General features: G+C 38.3%; 1 protein-coding gene and 1 pseudogene across 2 annotated transcripts in view; one reads left to right on the top strand and one right to left on the bottom strand.

Moving 5' to 3' along the window:
• The window catches only part of GRIK2 (glutamate ionotropic receptor kainate type subunit 2), a 1,096,112-nt gene that overhangs the window by 418,610 nt on the left and 657,087 nt on the right, over nt 1-20,415 (top strand). The gene's annotated exons all lie outside the window — the stretch shown is intronic.
• LOC144378923 (NADH dehydrogenase [ubiquinone] 1 alpha subcomplex subunit 5 pseudogene) lies at nt 18,093-18,665 on the bottom strand (annotated as a pseudogene).

Below are 20,415 nucleotides of genomic sequence, written 5' to 3'. Positions count from 1 at the left end.
GTACCTTCTTTAGTTCACAGGTTACTGTTAGTACCAACAAAGATGTTGTCTCCTTTCAACTATTAGTGCTGAAAGGGCAAGGACTCCACCGGATTCCAACTCCATCAGCCAATTCAGTTAAAAATGAATTAAGTCAGATACACTAAATAATTGTGTGACAGTTTTACTTTTCCACCTGCTACTTTGGACATGTAGATACAAGCTTACTAGAAACTACTTTGTTCAGAATCAAAATTGCATCTTGTATCACAGACATGTTTATTGATTATATGGTGCTATTGCTTTGGAACTTTTTGTTTTACTAATATGGCATAAAAATAGGATATTTGTGATAACCAATGGGCTAACTAGTTCCACTTTAAAAGTCTTTGTGGACTTTTTTTTTTTTTTGTCCTTTGGGTAATTTTTACATGCCAGAAATTTCTCATTGGTTGTTAACTTATCACTGCTAATACTTTTTTACTAATTATAATGGCTTACCTTATTAAAAAATAATATTCTGCCCTAATATTATAATGCAGCTTGAAAATCATTGTGTTGCCTTTCTCTGGTGTTTTAATATCATTTTATTTTATATTTAAAATGTCATTACATTTTATTTTTTTCCTTTTTTTTTAAATTTTTATTATCAAAGTATAATTGACCTATTGGCCTTACATTTTAATTGTGAGGCTGCAGGATATGCTCTGAATATCAGTAGACTTAAAGATGTGGTCTCCAACCTTGGCACTACCACCACCTACGATGTGATCTTAGGTAAGTCACTCTACCTCTCTGGAACTCAGTTTCTGCATAGAAATTTGGACTCTCATTCTGACACTTTGCTATAGCAGTCCTGTAGGTTATGTTTTGTGATTAATTTGTTTCTACTGATAGATGAAGTGCCAAATTTGCCAAGAAGGATTTACATTTTATTTTAGGGTGGCTATCCCTAGAATAATATCATTCACACTAATTTTTATTCCTATATGTAATTTGGAGTGGGAGGAAAGAGGATAGATTTGTGGTTTGTGTATCAGGAATAAACTTAGAAAGTAGTTCATGCTTGTGAGAATCAACTTATACGTGGATTCAGAAAAAAAGGTTGAGAACTTCAGGGCCTAATTCAGATGGTCCCTAGGCTCTCTACTCCATAACATTCCATGATCCCATTTTTTTCCACTAGAGATATCCCTCATTCTCTGTATCAGGGACCAAAGGGATCCAAAATATTCTTTGAATTACTTCACCTACTACACTGGGAGTTATCATTTTCTCTCATTTTAGCAATTCAATGACAATTTAAGTACTATATATTCTGAATAATTTGTCTTATTTAGAACAGCCATGTTCTCACTTATTTGTAGTCAGTTTTAAGCAACCACAAATTCAAATAGATAGATGATAGATAGATAGATGATAGATAGATAGATAGATAGATAAAGAACAGTGAAAAAATTGCTGAAAAGAATGACAGATACAAACATAAAAATGTGGCAATAGTCTCACTGAATGTGATAACTTAAATCTTAGCAAGACTAAAGAAGACAGAGACAGGGAAAAATAGGAACAGCAAAAAAGGTGATATTGGAAGTACCTTTGGGGATTAAAAATGGTGGTGGGACAACTTGCTGACACCTGAACAATTGTGGGAGTATCTGCAGATAACAGCGGCGAGAGGGAGAGAAACATCCATTAGAGCACTACAGCATTCTGAGGACATTTAATATAAGGGCAAGTTAAGTTCTGTACGACTCAGTAACCCTCTAGGGATTCTTAGTGCCAATTTAAGACTAAATCTCACCAATTAGAACAGCACAGCATTCTGGAATTATACAGTGTTGGGGAAAGCAATCTTTCATACTCCAAAGAGCAGAAAATAGCAATATATTACTGCATGGTTCAATTTGTCAGTTATTCATAAAAAATTTTGATTCATCAAGAAAATTTTGAAATATTTTGAGAAACTTCTATTTTATAAAGCAGAGAACTAAATATATTTTCAAAAGACTTTATTGACAAAAAGAGCACTTTTGTTGAGTCTGAAGATTTCGATATTGTGTTCTTTCACTAAGTGACTTTGAAAAAAGTCATTTGGCTTCTCTGAGCTTTAGTTTTTTCCCTCTGTTCAGTAAAAGCACTTGTTTTCCATACCTTGCAGAGTAAAGGAAAGGATTAAGATCTAACTGAATAAATGTATGTTCTTTGGGTAATTTAAATATATTTATAAGATTATGTTATGATGATTAACATTTTTAAAGTTTAAAAATAGAGTTTAAAGGAGCTACAAGCCTCCCTTTTCCAAAATCTCATGCCCGGTAAATAAAATATTACTGCAGAATAAATCAGTTACTATTGATTTCAAGGACCAGAATACTTCAGAGGAAAAAAAAACCAAGTAAGTAAACAAATAGTAGGATGGCTTTATTTACATTTGAGAATGGAACTTGACTTATGTTGTAATTAGTTAAACTTGATGAAATTTTGGCTTTATACACATAACACAGTGGCTTCTAAATGAATGCAATTATTCAGCCTTCTAAAAGCATACAGAAGTCTAATTGATGCTCTGTGATATTAGCTTTAAGCATGATTTTACAAAAGATCAAATTTGCATTTAATGGAAACTTAACTCTGACACATACTTGTCAAGATATGGAGGAGTTGGCATTTTCGTACATACGGTTTCTGCTTAATAGAAGTGCTTCTAAGTGGGAGCCCGGGGGACCCTCAGCCAGTTTGCCAGCACTTGGCTCTTTGAGATAGCTCTGTCGGTTTCAACACCCTGTGATTCCGTCTCCAGTTATGTAAGAGCATACTCATTGCCCATCTTTATGTGTACCTCCTTTTTACCTAACCAAAAAAGTTGTAGTTTCATAAATATAGTGGATTTCTTATCAGCTTTGTCAGTGCTAAGCAGTGGGCTGGGGCAAGGTAATAAATCTCTTTGAATAAATTGGTTATTGTAGATGAACAGCATGATACATGAGGAAATATTGACTATTCATGTTTTCTTGCAGAATGAGATTTGTATCAAAATAAAGAACTTCTACACCAAAGTCATATTCTGTTAAAAAATGAAAGAGTATTATGCTTTTGTGATTGGAGGCAGAATGGGGTGAATTTGGGTCATATCTTGCAGGCTTTCGAAACTCGTAATTTTTTGATGGAAGGGCAAACCAGAAGATTTGCAAATTCATTTGGAAAGGGATGGGGACAATGAAGAGTTATTTCTTTCCAGTTTTTCATTATAGAATTTGCTGCAAAGCAAAAATAGGAAAAAGCAGGATAGGAAACCTCTATATTTGGATACTTTCCACCATACGTTTCTAAAATATATTCTTTGCAATTGAAAGACTGTTTTTACTGTTTCACTAAGGGGGAACGAAGCTGTTTTCAAAGGTAAAAGGACAGCGGGGGAATGGCATTAGGCCATGTGACTGCATGAATTTTGCTGCGAGCTCTCCCAGTTTATAAGGTGGTGATGGAAACAGCAGCGGCCCCCTGCCTGCAGCAGGAACTCTCCCATCCACTAGAGGGGAGATTCACTTGAGTCAGTGAGTTCTCATTTGGAGAGGGAAGTTTCGGCTTACTGTTCATTTACACTTCCTGTAAACTGCCTTAGGATCTGTTTCAGTGACTGGACATTGTGATGGGAGCACAGTGGATAGAAAAGAAAAAGAGGTAAAGGAGGGGCGCCTGGGTGGCTCAGTCGTTAAGCGTCTGCCTTCGGCTCAGGTCATGATCCCGGGGTCCTGGGATCGAGCCCCGCATCGGGATCCCTGCTCAGCGGGGAGTCTGCTTCTCCCTCTTCCACTCCCCCCGGCTTGTGTTCCCTCTCTCACTGTGTCTCTGTCTGTCAAATAAATAAATAAAATCTTTAAAAAAAAAAAAAAGAAAAGAAAAAGAGGTAAAGGAGATTGTGCCTCTGGAGACATGTAGCTCAGATATGTGTTCCAAGGTCTTGCCTCCATTTTTAAAACCCTATGTCTACTGTATATAATAGACTTTCACTTGGTTTTGGATTACAGAAACCTAGGGTAGGACTCCAGGATTTCTCAGCTGTCATTGCCAAATTTTCCCACCTTGGGAAAACATTCCTGTCAGGTAGTGATGGCCTCAACCTGGTTGGGAGTATCATGAGATAGAGATTCTGCTTGGATGATATCTGCAGATACTGAGGTCATTGGAATGCTCAGGAGAGCAGCTTCTTGTACTCATGTAGGCTGGGAGGTGAGACCATCTTAAAATAGCAGTCGGGAGAGTTGTTGTGGTTCAAAGGAATGAAGAAGGTGGAAAAGGGTCCTGTTCCGGTAGTGCCTGAACAAGGAAGCACCGTAGGGGAGGAATCTATAAGCATGCGTCCCCGGCTCTCAGAGGGCGAAGTCATCTTCAGAGTTAGTGTAAAATGGGTTGCTGGCGGGATATTTGGAGCCAGATCGGGCGGTGTTCCTTTAGGTCAGGATGGCTGTGGAGCTGAAGAGGAGCAGAGCCAGGACCAGTTGTGGCAAGTGTCCCTGAAAGGGGGCAAGGGATAAGGTTGTGGGGAGAACCATAGACTGTCCAGATCTAAGCACAGTGGCAACTCAAGTCCACATCAGGCTGGCTATCCTGGTAGTTTTGTCTAGCGCCCAGTGAGACAGGAGTGAAATGGGAACTTGAAGTTCATGTCAACCCAAACACAATGGATTCTAAATTTTATTTATTATATGTTGAAGCTCTTGTGGTTTTGTGAAGCATGCTTTCTTCCATTTGTTCTCAGAAAATTTATTTATAAAAGCTGAAATTCTGCCTGCTATAAAAGTAGTTGCATGGAAGAAGTATACCCCCCACTTTTCAACCCAACAACATCTAATAACACAGGAGAATAAAACTGGAGGAGGATCTGGGACATGGCCCAGAGTGGCCTAATGCACCTAGAAATGTCTTTGATGTCCCATGCCTTCCTAAAATCCTTATAAAATTGACAGTGTGTTATATAAAAAGCCATGCATACTTATTTTAATATAAAATGATGTGTCAAATTGCCTTCTAGTTAAAACCCTAATACAGCACCACAAATTTCTGGCTAAATGGGCTATAGTGTGAGAAGCATGGACTAAGCTTATGTCTCTCATCCTTGCTGGCATTGTGACCTCCGTCAAGTTACTTCCCAGCTCTCAATCTCTGTGTTCTGTATAGAATGTAGAGAGAAAAGACACTTAGAGAGTTTGCTCTAAGTATTATATGAGAGAATGTGCTCTTAGTAGGCCTTCAATACATGGTACTAGTACAAGCATTTGTCATTTTAATAAATTGTACTGGGGAGAAATAGATGCCTCCAGAAGAGGATATCTTGAGAGGGAAGAGTGCCTTTGGAGACCAAGCATGTGGAGACATAGCCTTCCCTGCAGGGGAGCAGTTGTAGAGCCAGGAAGAACTGTGATGGCCACACCTTTCCGTGTGGCGCTTTAGTAACATCACATCCTCGGAATAGGCTACCAAGGGGGGCAGGTGACCACTGACCGCTGCCTTAGCCCCTGAATGTTATTTCTCCCACTCCCCCTTCTCTAGAAGGTCCTCAGACTTCCTTCTTTTAATGTCTATGGAAATGTTGCAATTCTTTAGTTGAGATCAAGTTCATTTTGAGTTTCTAGTATTGTTATTGACTTTTAGGCATCAAATCAAAAATGAATTTTCAGTTTTATTTTCTTACTGTGGCTGATGAAAGCACAGGGTGTGATTGCCTTACATATAGATTTCTGTGCATATGGATGGCTTCACAGAAGCAGGGTCTTGACTCCACACCCCCATCCTCAGTCCCTGACTGCATTCAGGAGGGATACAGACAACTTTTATCAGTGACCCTTCACAAAGCTGCAGTGCGCCATCGCCTGGGGGCATATCACCAGATCCTAATCATTGTCCCTTGAGAGAAGAGCAAAAATAAAATGAGCAAACAAAAAAAACCACTAGGGCAACTTCTGAATATACATTGAAGTGACAAGGCTGTGTTACTCTGGAAATAAGAGTAGGGAATGGCTATGATGAACGTGGAATTATTCAGCAAATCCATGAATAAGAAAAAAAACAGAGGGTAACTCTTCTTTGAAGTGATTTTAATGACAGGCCTTTTAAAAATAATAAAATAAAGCATCATATTTATGCATATTTCCTCCTTTTTTTTTTTTTCCCTTTTACGCTTAACACAGAAAGGCCAACAGATCTTGTGGGTACCTTTACTACCATACTTACTTTTATATTCTTAAAAATTTTTTCACAGTTTTATACTGAAGAATAGGTATTCATCTAGAGTAACATAGCATTCCTTTGCAAAGCAAATTGGATTGTAGATATCTAAATACTTTCTCTAGCCTTCGGCAATTTTTTCCACACCTAGTGAAAGATTTAAATACATCTGGCTACTGAACAAAGACAGAAAGGCCTGGAAGTTTGCAGTTATGGAAGACTATAGTCAATATCTACCACATCAAAATTTTTAGGGTTGGGCCTTAGGGACCTCTGTTTAAGAGAAGTGAGACTTGGCAGGTAATACCTGTCAAGGTAGCTCAGGCTACCATAACAAAATACCATAGACTTGGTGGCTTAACCAACAGAAACTTACTTCCTCACAGTTCTGGAGGCTGGAATTCTGAGATCAGGATGCCAGCACGGTTGGGTTCTGCTGAGAGCTCTCTTCTGGGTTTTCAGGTGGCCAACTTCTCACTGCCCTCACATAGCAGAGAGAGAGATTGGGGGGGGTGGGGGAGAGAATGTGTGTGTGTGTGTGTGTGTGTGTGTGTGCGTGTGTGTGTTCTGGTATCTTTCCTTATAAGGACTCTAGTTTCATCAAGAGGGTCTAACTCTCATGACCTCATCTAAATTAATTATCTCCTAGAGGTCCCATCTCCAAATACCATCACATTGAGAGTTAAGGCTTCAAAATGTGAATTTCGGGAGGAAACAATTCAGTTTGTAGCACCATCTAACTCTAGGTTCAATCTTGTTTTTTTATCCTTAATGTTGGGCCTGGCTCTGGAGAGCAAGATGCTTGGGATTCTTTCCGCCTGATGTTCTGGGTCAGTGCTGAAGCTGTCTTACTACTGGTTCTACTCTGACCTTAATGGTATCATCTTTTTTTTTTTTTTTTTTTTTAAAGATTTTATTTTTTGGAGCAGTTTCAGGTTCATAGAAAAATGGAGTAGAAAGTAAAGTTCCCATATACCTCTGTACATCCCTCCACACACACACACAACACACACAGCTTTCCCCACTATCAACATCCTGCACCAGAGTAGTACATTTGTCACAATCAATGAACCTACGCTGACATATCATTATCACCCAAAGCTCATAGTTTACACTAGGATTCACTCTTGGTGTACATCCTATGGGTTTTGACAAATGCATAATGACATATATCCAGCATTGTAATATCAGACACTGCCCTAAAAATCCTCTGCACTCTGCTTGTTCATCCCTCCCTTCTAACCCCTTGTGACCTGATTTTTTTACTGTTTCCATAGTTTTGCCTTGTCCAGATTGTCATTTAGTTGGAATCATAAAATATGTAGCCTTTCCAGGTTGACTTCTTTCACTTACTAATAGATATCTAAGATTCTTCCATGTCTTTTTATGGTTAGATAGCTCATTTTTTTTATTTATTTTATTTTATTTTTTGGATGAAGATGGCACCATCTTTAATTGTCTGGATTCCTGCCCTTGACTTCAAGTCTCTTGGTACCTAGATTTGGCCCCACGTGCTTCCTCTAAATGTCTGAGTCTCCAACTCTGCTGCTTAGATCTTGATCCTTGTCTTGTGGAACCTGAGTTCTGTTTGCTATCCTTCTTTTTTTCATTCATCTCTCATCTTAGATCCATGTTTCTTCATGAGCATAGCCTGGTAGCTCACTGGCAGCTGTTGTTTGTGTAAAGTCCCTGGCTTTCTGTTCAACCCACAAGTTTGGCCTTCTCTTGTGTGAAGTCCCATTTTTGCTGGAATGCTGGTATGGTCGTTGATAGGCAGGGGACAGTAGTAATGGTATAGAAATGTTTGTGCACTTGTTCCTGGTTAAATGTAAGCCTGTTCCAAGCAACAGACTGGATCTTGGTCCTGATGAGAGAATTCTGCAGTGGTCGAATGCATTCAGTAAAAAATTCACAGACACGCATACACCCTTTGCACCAAACTAACAAACAAAAACACTGAAATAGTAGTTGAGATGAGTTATTAAAATATCTTTTTTCTTGTTTTCATTTCTAAATGGGATTGATATTAGGGATTTTTGAAACTTACCAATTAACACTATTGTTCTTTTTTTTTCATGAAGATAGAAGCATTTTTTTGTTGTTGTGTTGTTGTTTTTATTTAATGCAATTTAGCTAACATATAGTGTATTATTAGTTTCAGGGGTAGAATGTAGTGATTCATCAGTTGCATATAACACCCAGTGCTCATTACATCAAGTGCCCTCCTTAATGCCCATCACCCAGTTACCCCATCCCCCCATGCACCTCCCCTCCAGCAACCCTCAGTTTGTTTCCTATAGTCAAGAGTCTCTTAACGGTTTGCCTCCCTTTCTGTTTTTATCTTATTTTATTTTTCCTTCCCTCGTTCTTTATAAAGCAAATGATTCACATGCAAAATGTATTACTTTCCCTTCTCGCATTCCCTCTCCCATCCTGATGTTAAATAGGTAGAAAATCCAAATAGTGGAGAAGGATGTTGGTAACTTCATGTGTGCTAGTATTGTAGCAAGTTAGAGAGAATCTGAGAGCCAGGGCTTGACTCAATATCACTAATATAATACTGACTTATTTGGTTCAATTCTTTTATCACCATCTATAACTGCATTTTTTTCCTCACAGAGAAATAAAATGGTATGATGCAGAAAGAACTCTGTTAAAAGCATTGGAACATTAACCTTTCTTGGTTTCTCTGTACTGATATAAATGACATAATTGCATATTGTGTTTGAATCCATGTGGGAAGTCTGAAGAGATGTTGTGAGAATTTATATGCAGGTTGTTCAAGCCCTATGAAAATATGAAAAAGCCACTGTATTGGAAAAACAATGCAACAATAACAAAATGCATGGTTGTTTTACTACAGTAGATGCAAATAAGATGGATGGGGGAAGCCAGTCTTGAGAAAACACAACAATGGGTCAGATAGATAAGATGGTTGTAACCACTGGTATCTAAAGCACTCTCTTTGCATGGTCTTTGAAGAGAATGGAAACAATGCCCGGAATTATGAATGTATGTCATAATTATGTTTAACTTCTTTCACAATGACCTGTTCTTGACCCCATATCTGAGAACAATTTGGTAGTTGTTTCTTTTCCAATGGAGAGGTTGAAATCTCTTTTGTTTCTCTTTAAGTGAATGGCTAAATTCATGGTTACAGACTTAGAGATGATTTAATTTAACATGAAATGAATAAAAAATGGACTTACTCCCACCTTGATTGCTGTCAGCATTTTAATAGTGGAAGAAGTGTCTTTTTGCGCCTGGGATTGGACAAGATCTGAGGGAGAAAAGGTTTAGAATGCAGGGCTGAGGAAGCATCATGTTGTCTGTCCCTGGGGAGAAAAATCTGTCCTCATTTTGAAATAGCTCTTGGCTATGGCTCAGAAACACTCAATGGGCAGCTTTAGAAATTGTAGCACTTTCTTTGACAAAGACAAAAATCACTGCCTGTGTACTCTTAAGGGAGATAGAGGAGGTTAAAAAGTAAATGCAGAAATTCTATACTTGTAAACAAGTACCCATGTTATGAGATATTCTCGTGTGTGTGTGTGTGTATGTTTTCTAATTAGAAAACATGCATTCATCTGTAAATATAAGTAAAATATTCTCAAAAGTTTCTGATCTCTATTATTTTGTTCCATATTCAGATCATGCATTCCAAACTTGCATTAAGGAGTATACAAGATGTATATAATCAATTACATCTTTCTTTCCCACATTTGAAGGTCTAATCTTAGATTTCCTTCTCCTTTATATTGTAGGCAATAGAAACTGCCAGACTTAAAACCAGTTTTACCTTGAAGAGTTTAATATAGGGTCAATGGAGTTGGAAGTTAGGATTCTTTTCTGTTTAAAAGGTATTTCAACCAGGAAAAAACAAACCCACAGTGGTTTTGTTGTTGTTGTTGTTGTTGTCTGTATGAAACAGTATAAGAAAACTGACATATAAATGAGATATTTCAACAATATGCTGAGATAAGGCCCTGAAAATTAGTTTACTTTCAAAATGTTTCAGAGTTGTCCTTCTGGAATAAAACCACCTTTATAGAAAATCGGGAACACTATTTTAAAAATTCCTTGACAGTACTGATGTGAAACCAAGCATATTATCAAAGCATATGCTCAGCCGGGAGAAGGCTTCCTATCTGACCTAATACATACCACTTTAGAAACGCTATTTCCTTGTTATCAAAGTCATTCTCAGAGAGCCCAGTGGAAAGAGTATGAACTTTGGAACTAAGCAGAACTAGGCCCAACAATCACTGAGTAGAACTAACATCTGAAGACGCCTCAGAGTTAATCTCCACACCTTTTTTGAAGGATTGTTTTAGCAGAATTTAATGAAGTAAAATATGCAAAACACCCAAGAGACTGTCTGCATATAACCGTTTTCAATAAAGATGTGTTCTTTCTTCAATCCTCAAAGTGATATAAGGACCCAGAAAAAACAATACATAGTTTTCTCTTTTCGATGCTCCCATCAGATATTATAGGAGAAAGTTGAATATAGATCACCTGACAGAGCCTTAAACAATCACAAACAGGTAATCTTGGGAAAAGAGGAAATAGAATATAAGGAACGTTCCTAATAATTTTGTTTTGTTGACAGTAAAAGGGCCAGTGCACTGCTGGTATATGGCCTAAAAGCCCTGGTCCTTTTGAGCATAGATGGAATTGCTGTCTTCTGGGATTGCTGTCCAATGACCAGAAAACAACAGAGGCTTACTCTGAAAATTGGTCATCTGCAGTGATCACTTTATTCCTCATATTTAATTGTGAAATTCTATTTCTGGAAGAAAAAAAAGGATTTGAAGTTTATAAGTTTAGAGAAATAATTATTATAATATTTTAACTAGTAATTATGAATGGACATAATTCATAATTTAAATCGCATGTGATATGAAAAATATGAGATAAATATAATATAATGTGGTGTTTTACATGTGAGAAATTATAATATCTATGTATCTAAGTCAGTTGTATTTTGCATAGTACTTGTGAGATAATAAGAGTTCATCAATAAATATTTGTTGTCTACTTAATCTACGTCAAGTCCTGGGAAGAGAGTGATAAATAAAGAAATCATCGTCCCTATTTTTATGAGGCTTATATTACAGAGAAGCAGATAGTGATACATGCTAAGAAGAAATGGAAACAGGAAAACATGATGGACGATAGCAGGTGGGGTTGGATGGCTAAGAAAGCCATCTTGGAGAAGGTAACGATTGAACTAAGACCTGAAAGATGGGAAAAATTCAACCACATGAATATCTACAGCACGAGAACTCTAGGCAGAAGGAACAGAAAGTGTGGCAAAGTGAACAAATGAGCACAAAGATCATGAGGGCTAAAAACACATCGTGTGTTCAGAGAAAAGGGAAAAACAAACAGTGTGGCTGGGGCCATTGTGACAGAGGGTGAACTCTATAGGAAATTAAGTTAGAGAGATGAGTACGTTTTGTAGGACCATGGTAAGGAGTTGAGTATTATAAACTTCATTGAATGGAGCAGGTATCAGAGAGTTCCAAGCAGGGAGATGGCATGTACAATAACTTTGGTGCTATGTGGGGAATGGATTGTAGGGGACAAGAGCAGAAAGTAAGGATACAATTTAATTTGTTATGGCAGTCGGCTAGATGAGACATGATGGTGGCTTGGGTCAAGGTCATGGAAATGAACATGAAAAGGTGGATAGATTTTCGATAGATTTTGGAGGGAGAGCTAACAGGACTTGGTGATGAATTTACAATGGGGGTGGTGGTGAGAGGAAGAGAAGAATCATGAGTGACTCATGGTTTTGACTCGAACAATGGAGTAGATGTTGCTGTTATTTATGATATGGGATAGACTAAAAGTAAAAAGTTTCAGGTGGATTTGGAGTTCTGTTTGGGACATGGTCCTATTAGACATTCAAATGGAATTGAGTATGAGTCTAGAGCTTATGAGAGAAGTAAGAATTGAAGATAAAATATTTTAGGTGTTTAGCCTATAGATGGTGTTTTAAAGCCATGGCACTGGATTAATTCACTTGGAAGTATAAGAGAAGATCTAAAACTGGATCACTCCAACATTTAGAAGTCAGCAACACAAGGGAGATCCCATAAAGGAGACTGAAAAAGAAAAGCAGAAAAACATGGTACAACTAATATTAAAATAATTATAACAACAAAGGACATTAATAAAAGCATTTTAAGTCATCATAATAAAAGCATTTGAAGAAAGTGATACTGGTCTACAAGTGTGAAATGCTCTTGAACAATCAAGAAGATAAAGAGAAAAACAGGGACACAGGACTGAGCTACATGGAACAGGATGGTGATCTTGTCAAGAGCAATTTTAATGGAATGCAGGAGATAGATGCTCAAATGGAGCGAGAAGGTGATGTAGGGAAACAGAAACAGGCTCAGATGACCCCAAAACTTCTGCTTTGAAGATAAGCAAAGAAACGGGACTGCAGCTGAAGAGAGATATGGGATGGAAAAGTTCTTTCTTTTCTTTTTTAAGAAAGAGATGCTTAACAACAGGATCAAAATGCGTGAAGGTGCAGAATCCAGGACACAAGTCACAGGATGACCTTCAAAAGATAAAGTAGGATCATGCCATCTTTTGGAAGATCAAATATATGCCATGATGTGGAAACCGGTGGCAACAGCAGAGTATACTTGCTGAAGGGTGAGGAGAGAATTCCTGTCCAATGGCTTCTTTTGTCTTGAGTAGGAACGAAGCATGTTATAAGCTGAGATGAGGGTTTGGAGGGGAAAGCAGGAGATGTGAAATAATTTTATAGAACAGTTGGAGAGCAAAATTGCAGGTCTGTGTTGAGAGTTCAATTGAAATGAGTAGTTATTAATACTGTTTGGTCAGACTGTCCATGTATTAGTTTCCTAGGTCTTCCATAACAAAGTGCCGCAACAGGGGTGGCTTAAAACAACAGCAGTTTATTCTCTCACAGAATAAATCCTGGAGGGCAGAAATCCAAAATGAAGGTGTTGGCAGGGTTGGTTCCTTCTGGGATTTCTGAGGGAGAAATTATTCCATGCGCCTCCCTTAGCTTCTGGTGGTTGCTGGCAATCCTTGGTGTTCCTTGGCTTGTAGACATATCATTCCTATCTCTGCCTCCATCTTCACGTGGCATACCTCCCTCTGTGTGTGTATCTGTGTCCAAATCTCCCTTTTCTTCTAAGATACCAGCCATATTGGATTTAGGGCCCACCCTAATCCAGTACGACCTCATCTTAACTTGATTACAGCTACAAAGCTTCTCTTTCCAAATAAGGTCACATTCACAGGTTCTAGTTGGACATGAATTTTAGGTGGACATCAATTTCAACCCAGTACATTCAGTTGTATAATTTCTTTAGAAATGTTTAGCTGCTTGTGTCGGAATAATGAGTGAGTTTAATCAGGGTGATGTTTATAAAAATGTTTATGTTATCATTTCCTATATATGTTAACTTTAGGCAAAAATATATCAGATTAGTATTTTTAGTGGTTTTTGCTAAGTGAACAAAATTTACCTTTCTTTGGTAGGAAGATAGAGTTTCAAGTTAGATTGTAAGTTTTGTATGTTTCTGATGACTCTAAATGAAGGAAAAAAGCAGAGAACTATACATCTTCTGCAGCTTAGCTTTTGATTTCAGATACGTTTCATTATCTGGATAATAGTCAGTCTGGAAGCCTGAGTACTGCCCCTGTTCCACCAGTGACTTTAGTGAGATCCTCGTTCTGCAAGAAACTATTCTTTTTTGTTTGTTTGTTTTAATTGCAAGGACGTCATAGATTTCAAAATAAATTCCTGCTCCTGATTTTACAAATGAGAAACCAGAAGCATATAGGTGTTAACTGAATTACCAAAGACATTCTATTTAAATAGAAATTCAGTTGGTGGAACTCTTAGTGTAGTGTTGTTTTTGCTGTGCCATAAAATTGTTCTGAACCTTTTGTTCTTCATTTATAAAGTGAGGAGACTGTATCCCTTGACTCTCTGTAATGGTTATTATAAGTATAGAATGAGGAGAAATAAGTGAAAAAGATCTGCAAATCCTATATTCACCCTCTTGTAACTGAGACCATTTTCCATAATTCTGGCTTCTGACAATTGGATCTTAATTCCTAATTCCCTTATTGTAACATTATAAATATAATGAAGTGCATATAAATATGAACCCTATGTCTTGCTTTAAAATGAGTAAATACTGGAAAATATGGAAATTACTACATTTCTTCTGTTTTACCCACCAAAATACAATTTCTGATTATCAGATATCTTTCATTTCCATATCACAGATTCTTTTCTTCTATTTTCCTAATTATATATGTATCTAGTTTTATAGAAATAACTCCAAAGTTATCAATTTGTCAGTCTAGAAGAGCAAATAAAATATCAAGGACAGTATGTTTGACCACATTTGCAGTTTGTAAACAGGTCTTGGTTGGATAGCTCTGTTTGTGAAGTGAAATGTGGTCAACAGACCCTTAGTCCCTACAGTCCACAGAAAAGGCTAAATCGGCTTTTGATTTTTACATGATCAATTACGTAAAATGTGGATGCAGTTAAGTGATGCATTGCTACTGTTCATCTCTTTGCACTCAAATTTAACATATGTTTACAAAGGGACACTGATCTGTCAGCAGATTAAAACAGTTATATATTAAAAGTTTGTCAGGACAACAGATTGCAAAATAAAAGTTTATTGTCTGCTTCTCACACTTTCCTTTAGTATACAGAATATGGGCCTACATTTCCATTCTAGTCTCCTTTCCTTTCCTCTTCATTTTAAACTTATTGCCTCTTCCATTAATTTACAGAATTAAAAACCATAACTGAATTCTATTACCTCTGTTGTGTGCTCTCCAACAGTGCACATCCAAACAAGGCCATGACAGCCCAGCTCCAGCAGCCCATGTGATCCTTCCATGGGAAGGAATATGAAAGGTAGGCAGTCAGCAGTGTCCATATCCTTAATGAATGTCAGCCCTTGAAGCTGGGCTCACCTGCAATAAGAAACTTGAAAACTTTGCTAATTAGAATCACCACTTTAAAGTAAAGGAGGAAAATCTATTGGCACCCTGGTCAGTTTCTAAAATTCGTATATAGCAGTTTTCTATAGCACAGATGACTTCTCCGGGCAGGGCCCATTAAGGGAACAGCCTTAATTCTGCATCCAACAACTTCTTTTATGATGAAGTGAATCAATCGGAATGTTTCAGTGCTGAATAAAAAAAATAACTATAAAGCCCTATTTGACATTCTGAACCAGTTTACAAAGTTTGCTTGAATCCTGTGACATAGACAAGTGAACTCTATCCTATCATTGATTGAAACAACCCATGAACACAATGTTCTTTGAAATAATCCCCAGTTCCCATTTTGGAAGGCACCAAACAGTTGTATGTGAGAAAGTGAGAGTATAGCTAGCAGGTATAGATTCTCCCAGAGAAGGAATAACCAGGAAGATAGAATCATTATGGATAAAGGATCATTACTAGAAGTTTTTGTCTTTAGTTCTGACTTACTGCAAGAAATGAGCTCTTGGTGAAGAATATCCTTTAGGTTCTGTTGAGAACACTCAAGGGATAAGATCAAGTTCTGGGGTTTTCCTTGGACTCTGATAAAGTCTGAGAGGAAGAGCCTTCTGCTTGCTTTTAAGCTGGCCTCCCCTCTGAGAGGCAGCTGTTTCTGATTTTTGGGCTCCAGGGCTCCCTTCGGCAGCACATATACTAAAATTGGAACAATTTTTGGGCTCCAGACAAAGCCTTTTCTCAGGGGTTTGCTGAGGGAGCAAATCTGCTCAATCCTAGTTGCTCCATATTCTCCAGCCCTGGGCATCCTCAGCCTAATCTGTAGGGCTTTATCCCTAACAGTTTATAAGCAACATATGACACCCTTTGGGAAAGGAGGCAGAGAGCTGGGACAGATACTACTGTATTCTACCTGCTTTCTCTGATGTACTTGCAAGAATAATAAACTACAAAGGTTTGAATCCTAGTTTTGCATTTGCGAGCTGTATGCCCATAGGCAAGTTACATGACCTCTCTCTGTATTAGTTTTTTATCATCCTTAAAATAGGAATTATGAATTTGATAAGACTGTTCAAAGAATGAAATGTGATATTTTATGTGAAAGTGTTCTTACGATAGAGTAGGACTTATGTAAATAATAATTTTCTTCCCCCGAAAGCTGACATTAAGCCTCCAAGAAAGAGTAGAGATCAGTCAGGGTAGGTGGAATATGATCCTGAGGATTTATCTTTGGCAATGCCCTCTTGATCTGGCAGATTGGTTCCTTTGCTTTGGGGGAACAAGTACTTCTGTCCCTGTATGCCTTCTTATCCCACCCAGAGTGGGAATCCTTCTCCATTTTTTTCATACTCCTAATGATCTTCACTGCCTTTATATGGCTTATTTCCTCCTTTGTTAGGGGTGGGATGGGGAGTCCAGTAAGAAATATTTTCTGGTAATGCCTCTCTAAAAGATGCCGCTTAGGTATATACTGCTGATACATTCCTGCCTTTATTATTTTTTAAAGATTTTATTTATTTATTTTTATTTATTTATTATTATTTATTTATTTACTTACTTACTTATTTATTTATTTGAGTTGGCAGGGGCGGGGGTGTGAGCAGAGGGAGAGGGACAAGCAGACTCCATGTTGAGCGCGGAGCCCGATGTGGGGCCTCCATCCCACGACCCTGAGATCATGACCTGAACTGAAATCAAGAGTCTGACACTCAACCGACTGAGCCACCCAGGCGCCCCATTTCTGCCTTTATATCAGTGCTTCCTACAAAGGGAGAAGCAAGAATGTCCTAGTCTTGCTAACAGAAATTACCATATGTCTTTAGAAATACCTTACAAAGTGTACTGTTTACATTTTTTTCTCACGTTTTGTCCTCATTTCTCTGAAACACAGTATATAATCAATAAATACTTGCTAAAAAATTACTTAGTTAGCTAGGAGTTGAGTAGGACTTGGAGGTATAGAAATTAGTGAGAGAAGGGACAGTAGTAATGAGGTGGATGAGGGGAGACAGCACAAAGTAACCTCAGGAATCTAAAATTTATACTGATAGAAAAGGTGAGTGAGAATCTTTGGAACATTTAAAGATTTGTAAGTCATCATTTCTATTTATATCAGCCCTTACAAGGAGCCCTTGGGCTTGGAGATCATCCCATATCACTTCTTATTTCCAAATTGCTATGTAGATCCCCAAATCAAAACCCTCCCCCTGCACCCCTGTGAATTTTTAGTCTGTTACCAGCTTCTTCTCTGAATTTTTCCTTCAGAGAATTGCAGACCTCTCATGTGATGGCTGTTTCTCTTCCTCACCTCTGCTGCCACTGGGCCTGGAGATGGAGTAGGTGTTCTTGCTGCTTCCGGATATCAGTGTTCACTCTTCCTTCCTAAAACCCTTGAACTTTAAAGTTTATGCCAACAAAATTTACCACTTGTTAACCTTTCTTTCTGTACCAATGTTACTCGCAGTCCATTCCTTGAAGACATCTCATTGTCACTCTCACCAGAACTATTCCTGTGATCATTATTGATGATTTCAATATCCAAATCAACAATACTTCTAATACCCTGGCCTCTCTCCTCAGACTGTTACTCCTCTAACTATCTTGTCCTCTACCTACCTCCATCACCCACTCCCAGACTTCCCCCAGCACTATCCTACCAGAACTTCCTATAATGGTGGAAATATTCTATATCTGATGTGTCTGATGGCCCAGTATGGTAGCCATCAGACACATGTGGCTATTGACCATTAGAAAAGTGGCTGATTGACTGAGGAACTGCATTTTTTATGTATTTATTTTTTTATGTGACAGAACGTTTAATTACATCAGTTTCCCATCAACACACTCTCACTTAATAATGATCATGTTGGCCCTTTCCATTGGTTGGCAGGAGGCGCTTCCGCCAGAGGGTCCCATGGTTCCCACTGTATCATTTTTCTTGCCAGACTGAGTTCATTTTCAGCCTGAAGAATCACCTCTTCTAGTTGGCCACCCTGAAGTTAGTCTGCTAATTTCTTAGCATCTGGTTCTGCTTTAACCATAATAAGCTTTTCATTTGTAATCTGTTCTACATACTTTCTATATGCTGAATTTTTAGGAATTTGCTCAAGATCATCAAGAATCTTTGTGTACAGGGGCGCCTGGGTGTCTCAGTCGATAGAGCAGTCAAGTCTTGATTTCAGCTCAGGTCATGATCTCAGGGTCCTGGGATCAGCCCTGCATTGGGCTCCCTGCTCAGCAGGGGGTCTGCTTCAGGATTCTCTCTGTCCCTCTCCCTCTGCCCTTCCCCAGGTGCTCACACACACACTCTAAAATAAGTAAGTAAATCTTTTTTTTTAAAGAATCTTTGTATACAGTATTCTTAGCCTTTTGTGTGGACTCTCACATACAGCCAATCCCACAAGGCTGGTGGTCTTTTTCAACAAATTCACCATGATGCTAATTTTAATTAATCAGTGTTTAAATTTAAATAGCCACATGTGACTAGTTGCTATCTTTAACAATGAGGTCCTGGACTTTTATCATTATCCAAAGCTATATCCTCTCTATAATTTTAAATTCAAGTATACTAACAACTTTTAAACCATCACCTCCTACCTTTTCAACTCATTCACTCTCTTCACTAGTCCAGCTATATCAAAACTTCTACCGAAGAGTGACCCCACTATTCTATTAGCTTTCTTGATCCCGTCTTGCTTCTCTGTATCCTCACCAAGCAAGCAGGCACTTTTATGAGAGTTAGGATGGTAGGAACCAGAGAATAGTTAAGGAAGGTGTCTATGCAGCAAGGCAGCCTGGGATGGGGCTTTAGAGCTCACATAGCAAAAGTAGGCCCTCAACACCACACTTATAAACCACTTTACCTATTAGCAATTCCTCCTGTTACTTGAATTAATGGACCCTTCTATTCAAGGCTAACCCCTCCACTTGTCTACTCAATCCCATCCTCTCTTGACTAGTTAAGGACATCCATCCATCTCTTCTCCAGTATCAGTTGATTTACTCCCATCAGAATACTAATATTCTGTATTATCTTCTGTTTAAAAATAAAATCCCTTGACTCCACCTTGTCCAGATACTGCTCTGTTTCTCCTCTCTACTTTAGAGAAAATTTCCTTGGATGAAAGGAAATTTCTGGGAATTGGCTTCACTGATTTTCCTTAGGGGCTTTACACTTGTTCCAATCACAGGACCTTGACACTTGCTGTTTCCTCTTCTTCCAACTATGTACCTAGATCTCTCCCTTAACTTCCTTCAGAGTTCTACTCCAATGTCAACTACTCAGGGAGATCTTCCCTGACCACCTTATGTAAAACAACACCTTCCCGCATGCCCGTGTTCCCAGCATGCCCTATTCTGCTCACTTTGCCTTAGTTTTCTCTGTAATATTCCTTGCTATCTGACATCTTATATATTTGCTTGTCTATTTGTTTATTATTTATCTTCCTGCCACTAAACTGCCTTCAGTGAGGGCAGGGCTTTTGTTTAATTTGTTTACTGTCATTTGCTAGCACTAGAGCACTGCCCGATAGAGAGTATGTACTCAGTAAATATACTGAGAGGTTTCAGAAATGAATAATAGATCCATTCTTCAAGGTCAGATATTAATTATTCTGAGAGAAAAATCCATTAAGTCATTATGAGTTATTAATACCTCAGTGTAATTTATGTCCAATTACAGCTAAGAAAACTTGAGGGAGTGGGGACAGGTGGGAATCAGGACACCTAGCATCTGGGTTTGTCCTTAATGCACTCTGACTCTAAAGTTCTTGTTGTTGTTGCTTAGATTTCACCAGCTGTAAAATGATGTTGTTGGACTAGATTGGAGGTTTTTAGCCTAGGATCTAGGGACTGGATTCCCCCACAATGAGTTTCAGGGGATATGTGCATCTCCTATTGCTGTATGAAAAATTTCAAGGCCATGTAAACGTGTACATTTTTTTTTTTTTCCCAGATGAGAGAAAGTTCTGTGACCCTGAAATAGAGTAGAAGTCTTTGAAGTCTCTTTTAGTCTTAACTTCATATGATTCTAAGTTTTGAAAGAGGATGGCAGGAGACAGCCTGATGCTGCTCTACACAGCTAGAAGGCAGTCTTCATTCTGCCACATCCTGAGCAAGTCACTCCTCTTCTTTGCTTTGTTTTGTGTGACTTGTAAGATGAAGGGTTGGGACTAAATGATCCAA

The sequence above is a fragment of the Halichoerus grypus genome, chromosome 9 (assembly GCF_964656455.1).
Source record: "Halichoerus grypus chromosome 9, mHalGry1.hap1.1, whole genome shotgun sequence".
Lineage (NCBI taxonomy): Eukaryota > Metazoa > Chordata > Mammalia > Carnivora > Phocidae > Halichoerus > Halichoerus grypus.
This window is presented reverse-complemented; position numbering and strand designations above follow the sequence as displayed.